General features: G+C 48.3%; 1 pseudogene; it reads right to left on the reverse strand.

Moving 5' to 3' along the window:
- Positions 1-3,378: 3,378 nt before the first annotated feature.
- On the reverse strand, positions 3,379-9,953 carry LOC123153161 (cyclic phosphodiesterase-like; annotated as a pseudogene).
- Positions 9,954-11,176: the final 1,223 nt, after the last annotated feature.

Raw genomic sequence — 11,176 nt, forward strand, 5'->3', positions numbered from 1 at the left:
TCACGTGCGTCGTATAGATGTTCAAACCGGTTGGCACACGTAACGGCTGTTCTGGTGCGTTTTTTCCTGATTTTTTTCCTATTCCTTCTTTTTCATTTCCCTTTTCTATTTCAGATCTTGGCATTTCTTATGTTTTTTTATTTTCCATATTTTTATTGGTTTTGCAATATACGGTGAACTTTTTCCAAATTATGATGAATATACTTTTAGTACAAATTGTATTTTTTAAGTATGTGGTGAACATTTTTCAAATAGAAAATAATTTTTATAATATACTTTGAACAATTTTTTGATCTTACTTTAAACATTTTTGAAATATACTATGAATTTTTATAATTACATGATGAACGTTATTTTAAACACACTTAATATTTTTTAACCTATGGTGAACTGTTTTCAATATGCAATGAAATTTATATAAAATAAAAACTGAAAAATTGTGTAAAATACATTTCTAATTTTTAATATTTTTAAAAATTTCTAGCTCTTAAAAAAGAACATCCAGTTTTATTCGTGGAAACCCAACTAAAAAACCGAAAAATAAATTATTTTTGAGACAGAGAACCGAAAAATAAATAAAAGCAGTTTACGGGCATAGTGGGCTGCCATATTTTTCTTGGCATCGGTGAAATAACCCCTAGTTGAAGACGCACACGGGCGTCAAAATGGGAAGAAACAAGGGCCATTAAGAAAAGTTGCCGCGCCTCCAAAGCATTGGCTTGTTTGTAATCCATGCAAATGCATCTAATCTCTGCGTAAGGGTTGTTTGGATAGCGAGGATTAGTGGTGGGGTTGTAGAAAACAAGTTTTTAGCTCATTTTTAGGGAAACCGGTTTTACTATTCATTTTATGAATAACGTGTTTACAGGAATTTTGTTTGGGTAGAGAATTAATAAACTAAGGTCCTTAGAGTTTTTTGTTTGGATAACAAACATTAGCTTTATCCTACCTCGTCCATGACCTTCATCCTTGCTTTCCCATTGACGAGACATACAAGCTCGACAACATGCCGTACGAATCCCATGCTGCTGCCGTACTTCGTTCCGGCCTCCATGACTCTGCATGCGGCCTCCTGCTCGCACTTCCCATGGTCTCCGAGGTCGTCGCCCCAGGCTAATTCTCGCATCCCCTCCGACCTCCACTGACTCCGCGCGCGGCAGACGGCGAGGGCATCCGTTGGCCCCTGGGTGGTCGCCCCCCTGCACTGACTCTTCCTCGGGTTGCTTCTCGCTTCCCCTCAACCTTCGTTGATTCCACACTCGGCCGCAGGCGAGGGCATCTGCTGGTTTCCGAGGTCGTCGTCCGGTCGTCCCCATGCACTGACTCTGCCGTCAGCTGCTTCTCGCGTCCCCTCCGGCCTGCACGACTCCATGCACAGCCGCCGGCGAGCGATTGCACTGCTCCCCGAGGTCGTCGGACCAACCGCCTCGTCGCGTCCCCTCCGTCTTGCACGACCCGGCATGCAACTGCCGGCAAACACTTGCTCTGCTCTCAGTTGGGATCCAGTTTATGTAAATCTCATTTATGAAAAAACGACTATTAGTCGTTTTTCTATATACCTGAAATCTGGGTTTTTGGAAAGCCAAGTTTTCTATATTCACGAATTGGTTAGAGTTGCCAAACAAGATTTTAGTTTGTTACACAGTTTCCCTGGTTTGTGGAGATCCGGTTTTGCATATACTGCCTATCCAAACAACGCCGTAGGGCGAGTGAGCGCGAGCAAACGCGCACCTCAGCCACACTCGCTTCGGAACCCCTCCACGCGAGGAATGGTAAACGGGCCAGCCCAGTGTGCGCCCGCTTCATGATTTTTTTTTCTTAAAATGGTTTTTCGGTCATTTTATTTATATGGGCTGTTTTTTTATTAAATACCTTCTAAATATAGAATCTTGAATTTAAGAATATATTCAAGAGTGAACCAACCTGTGGTTGGATGGTTAGAGGGGCAGTGATATCCCCAGCCCACCAAGGTTCAAATCCTGGTGCTCGCATTATTCCTGGATTTATTTTAGGATTTCCGGCGATGCGCTTTCAGTGGGAGGAGACATTTCCGTCGACGACGAGGCACCTACGGTGACTCTCTAAATTTCAAGATGACATGCCGGCTCAGTCTTTTGGAGGCGCTCACAGGGGTAGGGTGTGCGTGTGTGCGTCATATGGGTGAGTGTATGCGTGTATGTATGAGTGCTTGCGTCTGTACTGATGTTAAAAAAATTCAATTTTTTGAATTTAATATATGATGCTGAAATTCAAATGTGTTCATGTATTGAAAAACTATTTTTGATTTCAAAAAGTTGTTCACAAATTTTAAAATTATTCTCAAAATTTTAAACGTTCATTAACCTGAATATTTTTCTCAGATTTTTTTTAAAATCTGACATTTAAAAAAATGATAATTCCTATATATTGGCACCCGCACACACGCGCGCGCGTGCACACGCACACACACACACACACACAGGTTCAGGGATACCTACACCCATAAGTAAAACAAAACAGGTTCAGGGAGAACCTTCACAAAACCAGATTTTTCTTTTGAGAAAATCCCAAAACAAGATAAACACATGGCAAAAAAATGACCAATTGGGCTGGCCCATGTAGTGTTGAGGGGTGTGCGTTTGCTCACTAGCTAACGCAGTGCGATCTTCTAAAAAAAGCTAACGCAGTGCACGCAGACAAGGATTCCCGATTCTGCGCATATGTGAACAATTGTCGACCAAATGCATGCCTCAGTGCACTATATGGTTACTGGGGCCGGTCAAAGAAGGTTCTTTCTGTATTTTCTTTGCTGGTTTTAACGGGTTTCTTCCGGATTTTTATTTACCTGCTTTCATTTTATGGTTCCCCCTTTTCCATTTTAAAATTGATTTTTTTTAATGTAAGAACATGTTTAAGTTCATTCACATTTTATGAAATCACAAATATATTTTAATTTAGAAAACATGTTTAAAATTCAAGAACATGTTTTCATTTTTTTGAATGTTTTTAAAATTTGTAGACAGTTTTGAATGCCTAAGCATTTAAAAATAAATAATAGAAAGCTGACATAAATAAAACATATATCTAACAATCCAGAGAATATGTCGATGGCCCTGGCTATCCTTTAATTGGCCCGGTGTAGTTAGCTATCGCGTCAGGAGGGGTGCGTATTTGACAGGTCAATGCGTACGTGATGTACTATGATCCTTATTATATAAATAAGACACGTATTACCATGCAAAAAAGAGAACGATGGTGCGCGTTTGCTGGCTCCCCATCGTCCTACGAGCCGACTAGCAGCTCTATTTTTTGGCAAAACAAAACATTAGGTAATTAAACTGTACTCCTACATAAATCTTCTTTGCACATTTAAGAAGACAAAACAGTTGCAACCCCTTATATTACATTATTTCCTTATTCCAAGCCGGGCTCTGGTCTCTGGGAGACATATTATACATGAGGTTATTACTACACGTACACAACATAAGTCGCAAATATAGATACATGGCAGCATGCAGCATGCAGCATCAGCATGCATTGGGAGCAAACTGAGATCACTTCTTCTGAAGGTGGCACAACTCAACCAGTTCCCACGACTCCAAGCTCTTGTCCTTCGGATCCGTTTTGTAAAGCGCGAGCTCAGATATCTCGAACTGCAGCCCAAATATTCCCTTGTCCATCTCCCCTGCCTTCTTCCTCGCCGCTGCCTTCTCCTCCTCCGTCAGGTGATCCCCATACAAGAGGCTCAGATGCGGCACGTACGCTGCGAGTATATTTAATCAGCTGTCATCAGCTTGTAATTTTACGGAGACGGACTTAGTTCAGGCAGAAGACTCACGAGCTGGTCTGGTAATCGAAGTGGGCGCGGCAGTGGTCGCTCGTGGCCATCATCTGCAAGCAAAATCAAGATAATTTGATGGGAGCAAAGCAAACCGGCGCAGATAGGGGTGAGCTAGGGATACCGGAGGCCGACCTCACGGGTTGGTTCGAGCAGGAGGTTGACGCCGTAGCGGCCGATGGAGACGACGCGGGCGGTGAATGGGCGGAGACCGGCCGCCGCGGCTCGTAGCGCCTTGTAAAACAAAGGGTTTTAGGGTTTGTGGCACACCTCTAACGTGGGGTGGCCTTTGTATTATATAGAGGGTACATCATCATGTACAAATACAATTACAACTATAACACATGTAGGCTCAGTATATACAGAGTCTAACACCCTTCCTCAATCTCAACCGAGCTCAGAAGAATTTACTAGGTTGAGATTACGCCTACACCTTTCAAACTGAGGAAGCGGCAGTGGCTTGGTGAAGATATCAGCAAGTTGATCCTTTGAAGAGATGAACTTGATGAGAAGCAGCTTCTGGGCAACACGTTCTCTGACAAAGTGATAGTTAACTTCGATGTGTTTTGTTCGGGCATGGAATACAGAATTCAAAGACAGATACGTAACACCGATATTATCACACCAAAGAACAGGAGGTTGCTCCTGAGAGATCCTCAACTCTTGAAGCAAGGACTGTATCCAAATCAGCTCAGCTGTAGCATTTGCAACTGCTTTGTACTCAGCCTCAGTGCTACTGCGAGACACTGTTGCTTGTGTACGAGCACTCTAGGCGATCAAGTTAGCACCAAAGAACACTGCATAGCCCCCCGTTGATCGCCTGTCATCTGGATTCCCAGCCCAGTCTGCATCAGAGAACGCGGAAAGAGCTCCAGAGGTCGCCGGTTGCAAATGCAGACCATATGAAGGTGTCAACCGAATGTAGCGTAATATACGCTTAACAGCAGTCCAATGAGAATCTCGAGGTGCATGCAGAAACTGACAGACACGGTTGACAACATAAGAGATATCCGGACGAGTAATAGTCAGGTACTACAGACCACCGACAATACTCCGATACTCAGTGACCTCATCAGCACAAAGAAGAGAACCATCGAGGGCAGACAGTTTGTCAGTAGAGGACATAGGTGTAGTAGCAGGCTTGCACTTGAGCATACCAGCATGTCCAAGAACATCAAGAGAATACTTCTGCTGGGTCAGCGTCAAACCAGAACCAGAGTACAAGACCTCCAGACCGAGAAAATAGTGCAGTTTTCCAAGATCCTTAACCGCAAAATCAGCCGCAAGGAAGACACCAGGCGATCCGCAGCAAATACTGAAGAGCTGACAAGAATGATGTCATCAACGTAAACTAGCAGGTACATAGTAACTGTAGGACGCTGAAGAAGAAACAGTGAGGTGTCAGCCGTAGAGGGAACAAAACCATGAGCCCGAAGAGTGGTGCCAAAACATGCATGCCAAGCACGCGGAGCCTGCTTCAGGCCATAGAGCGCCTTAACAAGGCGACACAGATGCTGCGGTCGAGCGGGATCAACAAAGCCAGGAGGCTGACGCATATATACCTCCTCCTCTAATACCCCATGAAGAAAGGCATTCTGAACATCAAGTTGACGAAGAGACCATCCACGAGTAACAGCCAGTGAGAGCAAAAGTCGAATGGTAGTGGGTTTAACCACCGGACTGAAGGTATCCTCATAATCAAGACCCTGACGTTGTTTGAATCCTTTAGCAACCAGCCGAGCCTTGTATCGCTCAATAGAACCATCGGCATGTCGCTTAACCTTAAACACCTACTTAGAATCAATAACATTGACACCTGCCCTGGGAGGAACTAAACACCACGTGCCATTCTGAAGAAGAGCTTGGTATTCTTGTTCCATCGCAAGACGCCAGTGAGGAATGCTCATAGCTACCTGAAAATGCCTTGGTTCAGCAGTAGGATCCGCCTGTGCTTGCGCCATGCAAGTCGCGAGCCAGGCAACAATCCCGTCCGTGCGCTTCTTCGGTTGAACCACGCCACTCTTGCTGCGTGTATGAGGACGCAATACAGGAGCAGGGGCAGGTGGTGGTGAAGGAGCCAGTGACAGCGGCAAGGAACCACCGCCTCAGAAGAGTCCAACAGTGAGGAAGCCGGTGAAGACGTGGCCGATGGCGACAGAACAAGGGATGACAGTCCACCGGAGGACAAAGCTGGCCCAGGCGACACGAATGGCGCAGGTGAGCTCAGCGTAGGAGACCCGACAGGCGAGGCCGGCCCAGGCGAGTGCGGCGTAGCATGCCGAACAGGGGAGGCCGGCTTAGCTGAGGCCGGCCCAGGTGAGGCCGGCGTGGATGCAGCCGGCGGAGGAGTCCCGGGCCCAGGCGAGGCAGTCCGCTGAGCCGGGGCATGGCCAGATGGCGGGAAAGCTGCATGGGGCATGCAGGTGGCCGGCTGGTCGTCGTGCGGGGTCGTGGAGGAGGGAGCCGGTGGTTCTTCCTCGTCCAGAAGCTGCAAGCGTGCGCCTCTTCCAATACCTGCGCCATGGTTAGACAACAAAAGGGGCGAATGTGTAGCATCTAAAAATTGACCAGGCAAGGTACTGGAGGGGTGCACAGGCGGTGTGGAGGCAGCAACAGATGCGGGTAGAGCAGAAAAGGGAAAAACATGTTCATCAAAGACAACATCGCGGGAAATATACACACGATTAGATGGAACATGAAGACATTTATACCCTTTGTGAACAGAACTATACCCAAGGAAGACACATCGTTTGGATCTAAACTCAAGCTTGCGATTGTTATAAGGACGGAGGTGTGGCCAGCATGCACACCCAAACACCTTAAGGAACATGTAATCAGGAGTTTGACCAAGCAAGAGTTCAAGTGGAGTTTTCATATGAAGGAGCCGTGGAGGGAGCCTATTTATAAGAAAACAGGCTGTGGTGAAGGCATCACTCCAAAAATGAAACGGAACAGATGCATGTGCTAGCAAGGTTAGCCCAGTTTCAACAATATGATGATGCTTACGTTCAGTCGAACCATTCTGCTGATGTATGTGTGGGCAGGACACACGATGAGCAATCCCAAGTTTTTCAAAGAAAGTGCTAAGATTGCGGTACTCATCCCCCCAATCCGACTGCACATAAATGATTTTACGATTGAGAAGACGCTCAACATGTGCTTGAAACTTAAGAAATACACCAAAACATCAGACTTGCGTTTAAGAAGATATAATCAAGTAAACCGACTATAAGCATCAATGAAACTGACATAATATTCATGACCACTAACAGACAGCTGGTCAGGGCCCCATACATCTGAAAACACAAGCTCAAGAGGAGTTTTGACTATGTGGTTGGAAACAGAAAAAAGTAACTGATGACTCTTGCCTTGCTGACAGGCATCACAGATAGCAGCATCATTATTTCCTCTGACGGTAGCTCATGACGGTGGAGAACATGGCGAACAATGGGTAACACAGGGTGACCAAGACGTGAATGCCACAATGCAGGAGACACGCGAACCCCGCTGAAGACCTGAAGATCAGCAGCGGCAGCAGGCACGGTGGTGGGTGCATCCAGAGCATACAAGCCTCGGCGAAAACGACCTCTAAGAAGTATGTCCCTCGTAGCTCGGTCCTTAACAAAAAGATGAAACGGGTGAAACTCACAAAAGACATTATTATCCTGAGTAAGTCTAGGAACAGAGAGCAAGTTACGAGTAACAGAGGGAACACGAAGAACATTTCTAAGATGCAAATTCCTAGAGGTGTTCATGAGAAGTGATGCCTGACCAATATGAGAGATGCGCATACCTACCCCATCCGCTGTGTGAACCTTGTCGTGGCCATGGTAGGGTTGCTGAACGTTGAGCTTGCCCAGTTCATTCGTTACATGGGCTGTTGCTCCAGTATCCATGTACCAGGAAGGATCAATAGGATATGAAGGCGTATGTCCCTGCTGCGTATGTCCCTGCTGCGCCATAAGAACTTGGCGATCATTGCCCTTGCCGTTGTTGCCGAGGCCGAGGAAGTCGGTCTTGAAGCGACGATGACAGCGAGAGGCAACATGACCTGGCAGACCACAGAGTTGGCACTGCTGGGCCGCTCCACACGCAGCACAACATGCACGTGGACGACCATCAATAGTGACCACAGAGGAGCCAGGACGCGAGGGCGGCTGCTGACCCGAGGATGTACTGCCACCGGATTTGCCCCCCCCCCAGCCGAGGAAGCAGAAGGGCCGCGGCCACCTCCTTTGCCACGATACGCAACGTTAACAGAGAGGTCCACGGGAGTGTCCGGGCGGCGTGCGTTGAGCCGTTGCTCCGTTGAGAGGAGGCGGCTGTAGAGATCCTGAGGACGGATAGGAACCTTGCGTTCATTGATCACCTCCGCCAACGAGTCATAGTCGCTATCCAGGCCCGCAAGGATGTAGGATGTGAACTCAGTGTCACGAAGAGGTTCGCCAATGGAAGCAAGAGTGTCAGCCAGCTTTTTGATTTTGTTGTAGAAGACGGTCACCGACCCGTTGTCCTTGCGAGTGTCAGCAAGTTTAGCGCGGATGGACATGCTCTGCGCAGTAGACTGTGAGGAAAAACTCGACTCCAAGATGTCCCACACCTCATGAGATGTCGCGGCAAAGAGAACCAGGCCGGCAACACCCTCGCCCAGGGAGGATTGTATCGCCGAGAGGATGGCCTGGTCCTGAGCAATCCACGCACGAAACATCGGATGATGCGGCGGCGGACATGGCAGGGTACCGTCGACGAAGCCCTCCAAGTAATGGCTGCGAAGCAAAGGTAGCACTTGCGCACACCAGTAGAGGTAGTTATCCGGCTTGAGCTTGACCGGGAGGAGGTGCGAGAACAGGAACGGTGGCGAGGAGATCGCAGCCAAAGCAGCTTCAAGATCCATGTAGGGCGGCGGCGCGGACGGGGGTTGATGTGGAGCGCCATACGCCGCAACGCCGTGGGACGACGGTGCACCGTACGCTGCCGGCGGACCATACATCGAGGAGGCCGCGGGGGCGCCGGACCGAGGCGCGGGCGAAGAGCCGTACGGGGCACCATATAGAGGAAGGCCACCATAGCCGTCGTAGGCCACGTGAGGGGCGTCGGCGACAGACGAGCCCGCTGCGGGGTAGATGACAGCAGTCGGGTCAGACACGGCCGGGCGCATCATCGGATGCGGGGCGGCCGAGGGCGGCGGCGCAGGTACCAGCGGGTACGAGGCGGCCGGAAGCAGGATAGATGCAGAGGGCGACGAGGAGTAGCCGGCGTACTGGTAGGCGACGGGGCCGGCGTACTGGTGGCCTGCAGATCGCGTCGACAGGGGGCCGAGCGAACCCTCCGTCGTGTAGGGCGCAGCCCCTCCATAGAGGAGAGCCGCGAGCGACGGCGGTAGGAACGCATGGTCCGTGGCGACGGATCGGAGACCCGCACCAGCGGCAGCAGTAGTCGATGCGGCGGCGAGGGACGCTGCGAGAGCAGCGGCAGTGTCGGCGGCCGGATGCGACATGACGACGGCGGCTGGCGGCGGGGTTGGAGCGGAAGACTTAGGTTAGATCGGTAGGCGTGATACTATGTAAAACAAAGGGTTTTAGGGTTTGTGGCACACCTTCAACATGGGGTGACCTTTGTATTATATAGGGGGTACATCATCATGTACAAATACAATTACAACTATAACACATGTAGGCTCAGTATATACAGAGTCTAACACGCCTCGATGGCGGCGGAGCGGCGGAGACGCATGGCTCCGAGGACGGTGGCGTGCGGTTCGAAGACCGCGCCGCCGTGCGCGGCACGGAGGCTGGCCATGAGGCCGAGAAGGCGACGGCGGACGGGCTCCGGCGGGAGGGCCCATACGGAGTACATCTCCTCCGGCGACTGATCGGTGGGGTCCATGCTGGTCGACGGAGGCTGGGGCGCCGCGCAGCCTGAAATGGAAGCAGGCTTTAGGACGAGAAGCTCATGGCAATGGCATCGCGAGAGCTGCCTGAAATAATACACGGAGCCGTGTTCTTCCGTATGCTGAAGCTTCACGGAGCCTTCCACCGATGGGACACTGACTGTGGACCCCAGGTTTGGAAATATGATGTTCTAGAGTCCGTGATGACATGCTTAGCGAAATCGAATGCAAACTTGGATTGGACATGACGTCGGAGTCAAGTCAAAAGCTGTTAACATAGGATACAAATACAAGTCATGCCAATCAGTATGATTCTCCACAAAGATAAGGTAATAAACAAGGCAAAAATCTACCCCTCTGTTTCTAAATATTTGTCTTTCTACATATTTCAACAAATAACTATATACGAACAAAATGAGTGAATCTACACTCTAAAATATGTCTACATACATCCGTATATAGTAGCCATTTGAAATGTCTAGAAAGACAATTACTCCCTCTGTAAACTAATATAAGAGCGTTTAGAATACTAAAATAATGATCTAAACGCTTTTATATTAGTTTACAGAGGGAGTATTTAGGAACGGACGGAGTAGCATGTTGTGTCCTAAAGGTGCCGGGGAGTCTACAAAGAGCGCTAATTATCAAAAAGTCACCGTGGAACAGGGGCAATTCTACTGGGGGGTTTTAACAGGCTCAAGCCCCCCTCCAGCACTGTAAAATTTGTTTCTACTACTAATTTTAAGGCCCAGCCCAGCTATTTGCAGGCCCAATTCAATACATATTTGCATGACCCAGGCAGCTCAGCCCGCCCTCCATTTTTTTCTAGATTCGCCACTGCCGTGGAATACGGGCGCTAGCGAGCACTTTGTTTCAAATAGTTCAAAACATACATTTTTTTAAGTTTTAAAAACCGCTAAAACAAATTTTACACGATAATATGGATGTATATACTACACATATGTATAGTTTTGATGACAAAATAATTTAACATTGAGCTAAACAAAAAGGAAATAATGTGTGGATTTTTAGCGGTGAACAACGAATGATTCACCTTTCTAAATCAAGTGTCTAGCTCAAGTGTGTTTACGTATTTCAGGCGGGGCTTACAGAAGTCCAAACTTCAAGTGTCTAGATGCCCGACCTTGGCCGAAGACAAAAGTGAGAAGCCCGACGAACATGACAAAATTTTAATCATAGACATATTTCAATCTTTACAAACAAACTTCAATCTCAAGATCTTATAAAACTTTCTTGAGACCTGCCTACAGACGGGTACTGGGTGGACGACACCGTCGTAAAAGGTGAGCGGGCACGTAGGTGCTGGTTGCAGAGGTCTGACAGTGCTTGTGCGGCGGTTGGAGAGGTACAACAGTAGCGTCGGAGGAATAGGGTGTGTATGCAAAGTAAAAGGGGAGAAGGCGCGGATTGGAAGAAAATGTGACCGGGAGGGGAGGTCTAGTGGGCCA

Source organism: Triticum aestivum, chromosome 7A, assembly GCF_018294505.1.
Source record: "Triticum aestivum cultivar Chinese Spring chromosome 7A, IWGSC CS RefSeq v2.1, whole genome shotgun sequence".
Taxonomy (NCBI): domain Eukaryota; kingdom Viridiplantae; phylum Streptophyta; class Magnoliopsida; order Poales; family Poaceae; genus Triticum; species Triticum aestivum.